Raw genomic sequence first — 12,189 nt, forward strand, 5'->3', positions numbered from 1 at the left:
AAAAATCAACAGATGAATGGCCAATCACAACAATTTTCATTTGAATAATTATGAAAGAAACTGCACGATTATATTGAATGAAAATTACTTAGAACATACTCGATATGAAAATGCATAAAGAAGTTGCTTTACTAGGGATATGGATTCTTACGATTCAACTATATTCAGAATTATTATTTTCAGAGTTAAAAATAAGACGGAAAAACCGTCTGTTACGTTTGCTTGAGAATAAAATTTTAAAAAATCTCTGACTGAACTTATGACTTAAATAGAATGTAAACAACGCGAAAGAAATTATTTTTAAATTTTTGAAAGTTATTTCAAATTTGCTCTGATGTTACTTTTTTTTGCACTATTAATTTTGCTTATAATGTGTAAAATTATAAGGAGATTCCAATAATAATAATAAAATCAAAATAAGATTCTTTGGTTCGAAAAGAGACATCAAAGCATAACGAATAAAAATTAAATAAATAGCATATATTGAAAGCTAATAATATAAAGATCGTTTTTAATTATAAGAGCCTTTTTTTAATGAATCTATTTCATGTACTTCACATAAAATACTGTAAATTTTAAAAAAATTCAAAAAAATGTTAATGCATTAAATTGGCAAAACTCATTTTTATCAAAAATTCGAAGTTCAAAAGTAAGATTGCGAAAGCATGGGTCGCAGAAAAAAACGTTTTATATAAATTGAAATAATATTTACACTTGTAACTGCATTTTTATTTTAATATAATGAATACTTCGGATTTTTTTTTGTTTCTTGTGGTTTTAATTTCTTTTGATATTTCATATTAATCTTCACGCTTTTATAATTTTTTTCTTCGGTCTCTAGATTTTTATTTTAAAAAATTATATTCCCTTATATTGCATTCATAAAAGTGGTTTTCAAAGTTTATTTGTATTTCTCACTTTTTTTCTGAGTTTAAACTTTATTTCGCTCTGTATTCATTGATATATTTTAAAACAGTGTTATAAACAGAGGTATATTCATTATTTTCTAAAAAATACTTTACTCTTGGTATCTACAGACAAACACTAACAGCATTCTCATACCTTTAATTGCTGCTTTATAAGTTTCTTTTTTATGGTCCGTACAAGTATGATAAAGGCTCGAACAGTTTGATGTTTCATATACAATGACCCTTCATGAGGTTAGAAATTTTATTCTTTGTTCTAATGGCCTCGGAGCACAAAAGAAGATCTCTCTTTGATTTAACCAAAATTTGTTTCCCATCGACCTCTTAGATATCATATAAATATATATATTACTATAATTTTCTTCTGCACAAAATAAATTATGTCATCAAAATGGTGGAGACATTTGTACTTGCTTGACGTTAAAAATTGTTTAATTAATTTTATTTAACTGTCAGTGACCCATTCACTTGGTCTTTCCTTGAACACCATTTACACTTTGAAAATTATCTGACATAAAAAAAGTAATATGACCCAATAAAATCCCCATATATTCACGATATACTTGTATTTTCAGCAATACTATATATATTTTAATCATTTAAAAGTAACTCTTCTTATCCTTCTTAATAGAGAAGACGAGAATATGTTGATGAGAATGAAATATTTAGTTCATCGCTCCCCTTATTAAGCTCTATCAGTTTTGATAAAATAAAGCCGAATTAATCAAAACTACCCATTATTCTATTCCTTGAATGTTTCATTTGATTATTTAGTAATCTTTGATGATAACATCACCAATAGCAATGTCATGTAATGCAATGACTTAAATATATGACACACTCTTAATTATGATATTTCTATATAATGCCTACATAGTTTTAAATTTTAATACTTAATTTAAATTTAGTCTTCTAAGCTAGTGAATTTTTACTCATCATGAAATAAGTACATCAGGTCTTTCTTGAGTCTTCAGCATCATTTTTCTCAAAACGGGTGTCACCAAAATAAGAAAAGAAGGATATATAAATCAATATGAAACAATCTAAATCAGTTCTCACTTGCATGGCATCAATTTTTAAGTACTTATTTGATACTCTCAAAAATCTTTCTTCAAGAAAAAAACATCTGAATTTCTATAATTTTTACTGAAATTTTGATGATTCTGTATTGTTTGACTGATCAAACCATGAGCCAAGATCTATATTGTGATCTGATTATGAAACTCGTAGAATCCTTTCAGTAAGGTACTGGTGACATGTTTGCATACAGGATAATTCTGCATCAAAACATTATTTGAACCAACATTTGAGAAAAGAGATCAAGTATCGAGATTCATTTTTCTGTTATTAAGCCCTTTCTTATATCGACACCCGTTGCTAGTTGGAAAAAATGAAAGCCAGTAATGTAATAGTTCGATTTGGGAGCAGTTGTCCATTCTAAGAAGGGAAAAAGTACCAGCTTCGTTCTCTTTTTCAAACTGATGCTCACATGGTGTTCATCATACTGACTGCAGCAGCGATCTCCACTAGTTCGTATTCCAATCTATTATTCCATTTATTGTCTTCAACCTGAAATTTTGCAGTTTTTCACAGTTTTGTGTTTCGACTATGACGTCTGAGTATATAAATTTCTTTTAACGGATATACTGATCTATTATAGATGTTTCTGGAGCATATTAACTAGATTTTTTTACTGTGATGTTATACTTTTGGTATGTCTTATGATGCAAAATATATGTCATGTATTATTACTTTTTGGCTCAGGATTCAACAACTTTTAGAATAATTTAGCGCTATATATCTTCTATTCACACCGGAAAATGATACCGAACCCATTAATAAAAAATGGCATAAAGAGCTACATACTTGAGATATGTGCCACAGCATTTATTAGATCAAATAAGACTGCGTTTACTGTTTTAAATATGAATATACTGAATGCTTAAATATAGATCAGAAGAAATACTAGCTCGAAAAGATTTCTAAAAATGAATAAGAAGCTCTTTTTTCAGGAAATCCTAATTTTACGTTTCAAAATGCAAACGCGTAGAATATTTACTACTAAATAAATACTAAAGCTTATTTGTCTATGTTAAAATGACACATGGTTCATTAATGATTTTCTTAAAAATACTTCCTTGCAGCTAAATCCCCGTAACGAGTGCTTTATGATTCAACAAAAACGGTTGCAATGAAAAATTCTGAAGCAAAACAGGAACATCACGATTCAAGACAAAACAATTAAACGCATTATGTTTGAAGATAAATAGTTGCATCATTTCTAAGGTGCAATGGTACAATTATAGTAACAACTGCAACTTAAGAAAACATTATAAATAAAAAATTGAAAAGTTCACATTTTTCATTTTACTCTTCTTTTTTCATTTTATTCAAGACACTAATATTTGATCAGCTCCATTCTTTAAGTTGCCAATTAATTTAACTATTATCCGACAAAATAAGCCTGAATAATGCGTATGAAATCTGTGCTTTAGGTCAATCTCCAAAATGTTGATTTGTAGATTTGTAGACCTCACATGTGATACTGCCTATCTAAGCTTGGCTAATTTCTTTTACAAATGTGATTCAGTAGTTTTCAAATGGCAGTGAAATTAATATCATAAAATAATTATGTAACTTGTAAATTTAGATATACATGATACACCGTGTAGATTTTTATTCTTCATCAGCAATTTGTATTACATTGCAGTATATCATATCATATCATATCACTGACTCTCCAACCCTCACTGACTCTCCAACCCTCCCGAAGGCACACGGATAAAAATACTGAATGATCGGACCGCCGCAAAAGCAACACTGGCAGTAATTGCGGTCATCACCGGCCACAGTATAACCCTTCCCGAAGGAAGTACATCTCGTCATCGATGGGAAGAGCCAGATCTCCTACCTTTTTGTGTACCCACTAGGGTAGCGATATCCAACCACCATACCGGAAGCATATCATCCTCATTTAGAGGTCCCCCCCGGAGACCACCATGCTGAAATTCATATCATAATATCATAGTTTTTAAATCATGGGTATAAACTGGTATGAAGAAAATTATTTTATTCAATTATTTGACAATTCGCTTTTTCATCTTCGAGTCTGCTATATTTATTAAAATGCAATATCTATCAGAAATTAAAACTTAAAATTGCATTTATAATCAGTTTATGCTTATATATCATATGAAAATGGATTTAATAAACTGTGCATAACACAAAATATGAGAATAGTACATCTTAAAATTTACAATTCGTCATTATTATTTGGCAACACTTTTGTTTCTAATCACATAATGTTTATTTCAATAAATTGGAAAAATCCATTTATATTCTCTGATAATTATTCCTTAATCATCGTAGATTGAACTTTATTTCTAAAACTATGTCCATGAAACTATTGGCATGTAGCATTTTATTAACCATTGTTTTTATTTCTTACAGCAACAATACAAAATAAAGCTGCAAAGATAACTGAACGCAACATAAATATTCAACTTTATCCTGGTAGTTATTCCTAGTAATCATTATCCTTATCATCAGCTAGATCTAAAGTATGGTCTATATTTGCCGCTAATATGATCGTCAATATTCAATATGGTTTTATATTTTGATATAAATAAAAAAAACTATTTTAGCTTTTATGACATTTAATTTTGGATCATTTGTCATAGAATTATCACCTTCATTTAGAAATCTTTATCTGAAATAAAAGCACTCTAGAATTGAACCAAACTGAAGTTAGCATATTTAAGACTAAAATGCTGACTGATTGAGACAACCTATGCCATTCTTTGTCCCCAACACTTCTTCACCTCCAGGCCAAAGTAGAAAGACAGAGATAGGACGAGAAATGATTGATTCAAGAACATCCGGAAGTGCTAGAACGAGTTTCGGAAGCCCGGGAGCATGATGTGACTCCTGCATCTACAGATCACCTCATTCTTAAATTCCCGTCTTCCCAGTTTCTCCATCTCTTTTCTTCTCCATCCCCTTTGGAAGCAAGCCAAAGCAAGATGAAACTTAGAGCGTGAAAAAAATAACAAAAGCACGGGACCTGCCTCCCTTTTTGACGTATTATTTCTACCTTTTTCCCCCTCTGATGATGATGATGATGATGATAGTGAAAGAATCATAAACATTTGCCCGCGCACCCACTTTCTTAGCCCCCAATAGAGGCAATGAAACTGCGTAAGCTCAAGACAGGTGTGGAATTCTTAAGGAGCCGCTCCGTCATTTGTTCTTGGTGGAACTTCTTTTGTTGTAACTGTACATCCCCGCGTATGTATTAGTGAAGATGATTCGAATGCGGGAAGGGAGTTTGATTAAGATCACAAACAAACAGTGAAGATGAAACTACCAGACTCAAGTGCTCTAAGGAGATCCGAAGGTGTTACTTGGCCAGGATGTCTGCCAGTTACTAATAACTGCTTTTGGTATACTTAACTTTTATTTTTCCGTGTAATAACTTGCACTTACAGACTAAGCCAAATATAGCCATAATATACTCGAATTTCTATGGGGAATTGTGTTTCCACATTTTATTTTGCAATTTATAATTTAATATTTCAAATTTCTTTTAATCTGATAAATAATTATACTCCTTTTAAAATGACAAAATATAATTATATACTTCTACAAATAACCATACATGTCTTGCGGATTTCATTTTTTCAGTTTTATACTTAACTTTTAATATAAATAAATTTCATTATTTATGATGAGTGTCAGTCCCTTACTTATCCCAACACTTATTTCTCACTTACCCTTAAATAGATCCGTAATGGTATATTAACCTTCCTTCAAATAGATCCGTAATGGTATATTAACCTTCCTTCAAATAGATCTGTAATGGTATATTAACCTTCCTTCAAATAGATCCGTGATGGTATATTAACCTACCATCAAACAGATTCATGATGGTATATTAACCTACCATCAAATAGATCCATGATCATATGTTAATATACCCTCATGGATCTATTTTATTTCATTTGCTATATCTATATCTCACTTCGGATTTACTTACGTGATACATTGGGGAGGAATCTTGTAACTTTCAACCGTGGTCAGATAACTGGAATTGTACCTGAAATGGCATTCCGTTCTCTAAATTTCTACTCTACAAAAACATAGGGCCCCTATTACAGAAGAACAAAAATGCGCCATTTTTATCAACACGTTAGATCATCATTGCAATCCGATCCTTCAGTCACGGAGTCTACACACCTAATAAACCTTCCGTAGCTCCCATGGGCAATAAAATACGTCAAGCGTTTCATTTTTATTTTTACTTCACTAGCTGTCATCCTCTGATTTTTCCACTCTGCTGGCCGATGCTTATTCCCTTAAACGAAATGATGATTTCATATGTCCTACAGTCCGATATAATCGGGTCGACCGCATATCGAGCCGTTCATTGACAAGTCGTTGCATCATTAATTTGATTACATGAAGAATTTCAATTATTAAATAATTATTTATGAAATTAAATGAAAGAAAGATTTTATGTTTAAAATCTTGTATTCATTTAAAGAGTCAAATCTCACTGTTCTGATTTTATCCCATAAAACTTGTCCCCTGATTAGTTTTTTTTCTACCTTATTTTTCATTTAAGTAAAGTATCTGGAGCGTTCTTTTACAAAATGTGAGTTGAAACCAAAAAAGTAAACAAATGAATGATACAAAAGAGAACCCCTAAACTTAATTTTAGATTTTTTTTAATTATTTCTTATAGGTAATAAGAATAAGACAAAACGAAGAATAACTGATATATATAAGGTGTGTTTCAATTTTTTTAGGGACACCAGTAAAAATGAAAATAAAAGCGCAAATAATAAATATTTGACATTTATTTCTGAAACAAGTTAGATAAATAACAAAAATGAATATTGTAAGATAATTTAGATCAAACAAATAAAGATTAAACAAATAAATTTCAACTTTGAAATAACTAAACAAAAGAGTAGCACAAATTTTGTGTTTCAAATTTTTAGGGTCAGTGAAATTAAAAGCTTCAAAACTTCAAATTAAACTTTTTACCGTTCAATATTAGCACCATTTTTTCTGATGACATCATATATTCTGTTTGGCATGGAATATTTTAGGTTCTGAAGAAGTGTTGGATCCAGAGAATACCAAGCATCCATTATTGCTTGTTGAAGTTGCATTTTTGGATCAAATTGGCGCCCTCCTTCATAAACTGTTCTTGCCAAAAGACCCCATAGATTTTCAATGGGGTTTAGAGCGGGGCTTCTAGCTGGCCAATCCATAACTTTCATATTGTTATCTCTAAACCACTTTTTTGTTGATTTTGAGCTGTGGGTAGATGCATTATCCTGTTGAAAAGTCCAATTTGGACCACATATTTCAAGTCCTGCATTAAGAAAATGTGTTTGTAACATTTCTTGGTATCGATCAGAATCCATTCTTTCATTCACAAATGCCAGTTCGCATGTACCATTGAAGCTAAAAGCTCCCCAAATCATAACAGATCCACCTCCATTTGCCTTTTGGAGAAAATCTCTGGTTCTTTTTCTTAGGTCATGCAGGAATATCTCCAACCGTCTGGCCCATCTAGATTAAACTTCTTCTCGTCGCTGAACATGACTTCTATCCACTCATCTTTGAAATGCATGTATTCCTTTACCCAGGATAAACGTTGTAATTTGTGTTGTTTGGCAAGTGGTGGTTTGCAAGCCTTTTTCGCATATTTCATGTTTTTATTGCTCTTGATTGACCTCCAAACAGTAGTGTAAGAACATCCCAGTTTCAATTTTCTTGTTACTTTTCGTACTGATGATTTTCCATTTACACATTTCTGAATAATTCTCCTGCGGGTGCGGGAATCGAGCTTTGGCTTAGGTTCTCGCTTTTGAATGGAAGTTGATTTTCCATTTAACTGCTTCACATAATTTTCCACAGCACGTATTGAACGTTTTATGAGGGCTGCAATATTTCTCAAAGACTTTTTTTCGTTGTAATAAGCTTTTATTTGGCCTTTTTCAAGATCTGATAACCATTTACCTTTAGTCATATTTCTTCGGCAAAGAATTAAGTACTAACGTGAACGTTTTCAATATAATCTTTTTAAGTTATTAAAACAACTGGTAGTAAATGAAAATGAGCAATAGAAAAGATTTAACTTGAATTTATATACCATCTCATCTAGCTGTCCCTAAAAATTTGAAACACAAATTTGTCATTTTTTTCTATTTTCTTCTTTTATTAGCATTGATATTTATTTAATTATTTTAGATTATTTTATTATATTTAATTTTTCTTGTTTTTCGAAGAAGTTTTTACAGATATTAGGTAAAATTTATTCCAATTTTATGTTTTTATATGGTGTCCCTAAAAATTTGAAACACACCTTTTATAAACGTAGGCATTTTGTTTTTAAAAAAATCTATTTCTTTTGCCTGCATGACGGAAAATTCAATGCAATGATATCGATTTTTGTTTATGTATTTCTATAATTATGATTATTTTTTTGAATCATACTACAGAAGTACAATTTGATTAAAAATATTGATGTAAATAATATGTTGATTTTTCTTAGCATATTTAGTTGCATTAAAACTTTTTTTCCAAATGTTTAATTTCAGGATTTTTTTTTTATCTTTTAGGTATCCGAAAATAATTTTTAAAAATAAACATTTGGAGAATAATTTCAAGAAATATCATTAAATATGCTTTTAAAAGTGGTCCATTTTGAATTTGAATAGTTCTGCGATTTAACCCTTTGCACTCGGATGGCGCTTTTCAGATGCCATTCAAGATCTTGCTTCATTTGGATGTTTTATTTGTTTATTTGTAATTATTAAAAATACCTACAGTGCGGTAAGGGGATGTGAATTAATTTTTCGGAACTTAAACGGAACTTAGAAATTAAACTTAAAAACTTTAAATATATTCGTTTTTCGGAGTAATAAGAAATATTTTAAGTGAATAAATACGCATCGAATTACTTTTCAAAATGCAAAGGGCTTTAATTTTATTACACTTATGATGCAACTATGAAACGTAAAATCTTTTGGTTTAATATTTCTTAATTCTAAAATCAAAATTATAAATAACATTACTTTTGAATTCCATTCCCTTTTCAAAATGCGCCTTAGCTATTTTTAATATTGCCTCCATTTCAGCTGGTCGATTTGTTCTGGCAAATCAGCAAAGAGCAAACACCCAAAATTAGTCTAATTCGTAATCTCCTCAGTCGGATTTCAGGAATGATGTTTCCTCAGTATCTGGCCACTTATTCAATAATCCTTTAAGCACGGGACCGCTAAAGGTGCATGACACATTCAGACAAATTAAACTTAAAGCCTTAATGCTGCACTAATAAACCGCTCCCAAACAGATGGCTTTTAAAATGACGAAGGGCTTCTAACCGTAACGATTTATCACACAAAGCTCCCATTCTAAAGGGTTTTCGGATAAAGCTTTCCAGTCTTCCTTTGCAGGTGAGACTTAAGCATTATTTATCACGTTGGAACCATTAGTTTTAAATTTCACTTATTCGGCTTCTTCTTCTTTATTTAGTTATTTATTCTTCCTTTTTTAGGTAGGAACACTATCTTTTTTTTTGTTGCTGTAAGAGACTGTGTTATATTTATGGGAGGAAAAAATAGTGGCAGGTCTTTAACGGTGTTCTTTTCTTATTAATCATGTTTGGCTGAACGGCGATAATCCTTCATTAGGTGAGGTGAAAAAAATAATAATTAAATCCTTCTCTCCTTGGTGTTTGTGACATGATTATACATAAAGGGAACTAACTAGGTATGAAAGTCATTATTATGTTTCCTTAATGTAATATTTTGTAGCTAGAGGTATTATTCGTGTTTAAAGGCACACTATCAGTATGTATTCTATTGTTCATTGTCTTAGAATAAAGGGAAACATTGTTGTAATAATCTTAAATACAATTAAGAGCAAGTGAGAGTGTAATACATTGTCTACAGGGCATATTTGTTAATTAAAATGTTTGACGAATAAATGAATTATTGATATAACTCATGGTGAGATAAAGTGGAAAACTGTATAATTAGTTGGAACAAAATAAGCCCATACATATTTAAATCCCTTTTTGGTTTGGGTGTTAAAACCTAAATGAAGCTGTAAGGCTTTCGAGATAAATACATTTTCCACATGTTGAAATATAAATGTTTTATAGTAGATTATTTTTTGATGGTGACCGTGGAGCTTTGCTTATCATGAACCAGTTTTAAATTCCACTTTTCAAGTATATTTTTCATTTATTTAATTATTTGAGCTCTTTAATATTATTTTTTCACTCCTATGAAATATCGATATTATTTTAAAATTATTGCTGATCTTTGAAACTATTCCCTCAAGAATTTATCCCGAGTAAGAATAATTCTTCATCCTATAGTGAATAATGAAATGAATCCAATATATTTTAGCATTTTTATATAATTTTATTATGAAATGGAAACCAATTAAATATAACATTCATTAAAATATTTGTTTAAAATAAAATGTTGAAGCTACTACTCCATTGTTACTCAATTTACCAGCAAAAATAATTGTATTATAATAAGAATAATTCAAATACTATCCAAGTTGTTTGTGATAACTAAAACAAAATAATGGATAATGTTAACCGTGGAAAGTTTTGGAATATATATAGTTTCTGATACCTTCCTTTTAAGCAATAAATGCACTATTTTAAAATTATTTTATAATATTCAAATTAAAAAGTGAAAATAAAACTTTATGCAAAATAATAACACTGAATACAAACATTTTATCTTTATAAATGTAATTTAAAGATTATTCATTCCATTGAAACCAATGGATTTAAATATAATTTTTCAGTTTCTTTACAATTTGAAACTATTTTTTCTTGGTTTCCCCATTTAATCAATTTCTATCAATGACTAATAACGATTTAAGAGCTTTGATAAGTATTTTATGTAAAGAAATGACGTATTTAAAAAGCCTTTTTTCCCCTTATTCATCATATCCGACTGAGCAATGAATTTCTTTAACTATAAAGAATGAAATTATTATCTTTGCTGTTGATTTTTTAACATCATTTATCTAGAGAAAATAACTACATATGAATATTATGATTTTATTTTCTCCTGGAAATACTTCAGGATGAATACTAATAACGAAATTAAGTATTTTGGATTATATTTTTTCCATCCACATTTAAAAATAAGATGCAAGTTTATATCATTTCTTTTATATATCAGGCTTCGGAATGCAAGGTATATTTTATTAAGGAAATATTAGCACAAAATTTTAAGGAAGGTTAGGACAAAATGTTAAGGAAATGTTAGGACAAAATTCTTAATAAGAAAATGTTGGGAGAAAATGTATAAGGAAATGGTAGGACAAAATAAAGTAGAAGTCAAGTTGATTCTTCTTCGTTGACTCAGAGGCAAAACAAATCATGTTCCATGGCAAAAATGTACTTTCTCAAAACATATTATCGAGATAAAAAGATAAAGGATAATGTATCATTAGCATTTTTGTTATATTATATATACATCATAAAATTATATTTAGTAAAATCAAAATTCTTTGTTACATGCAAATGTCAAAAAGTACTAAATGTTGGTAGAGAATGGTTGGTTGGTTTCTTATTAAGACTGTATTATTCATTGCTTTGAATTTCCATTTAATAAAATTATATTCTTGCCCAGTGCTAGTCCTCGTGCCGTAAAAAAATCAATCAATAAATACATTTAAAAAGAAATTTAAAAATATTATTTATAAAGTAGTAATAAGTTATTTTTTGAATATTTTTAATACTTCAATTGTCAAAAGGATTAAAAAATAAAGTTGAATTAAAAAAAAGATATTTATGTTATAAAGATATTCATTTCAGTTTTAAACAATATTCATTCACTTCATTCTTCCCTTTAAAAAGTGAATTATTTTAAATATTCCAGAATTTTTGTTTTCCAAATAACTTCTAAGTATGGTGTTTTAATGTATGATAAGTTTGGTATGATTTTTTAAGTGTCAATGCATTCCAATAAATAAAATCAGTACAGTAAAAGGTTTTCCGGATAAATTATCCTTGAGTTTTTATGAATGATTGCTCTGTCTTTCAGAAATTAACAATTATCGATGTAAGTTATTCATGTAAGATTTCAATTGTGTTGCTTAACAGCTATTTCGAAAATTTGAAAATCATTAAAACAACAGTTTTAGTGATTCATTCTTAACGGACGTTCTTATGTTAAAATAGAACATCATAAAAGGAAATTTTATTTCTTTC

General features: G+C 29.5%; 1 protein-coding gene across 1 annotated transcript in view; it reads right to left on the minus strand.

The window, feature by feature from the left end:
* The window catches only part of LOC129969534 (protein CEPU-1-like), a 300,199-nt gene that overhangs the window by 60,194 nt on the left and 227,816 nt on the right, over positions 1 to 12,189 (minus strand). The gene's annotated exons all lie outside the window — the stretch shown is intronic.

This window comes from Argiope bruennichi, chromosome 5 (genome assembly GCF_947563725.1).
Source record: "Argiope bruennichi chromosome 5, qqArgBrue1.1, whole genome shotgun sequence".
Lineage (NCBI taxonomy): Eukaryota > Metazoa > Arthropoda > Arachnida > Araneae > Araneidae > Argiope > Argiope bruennichi.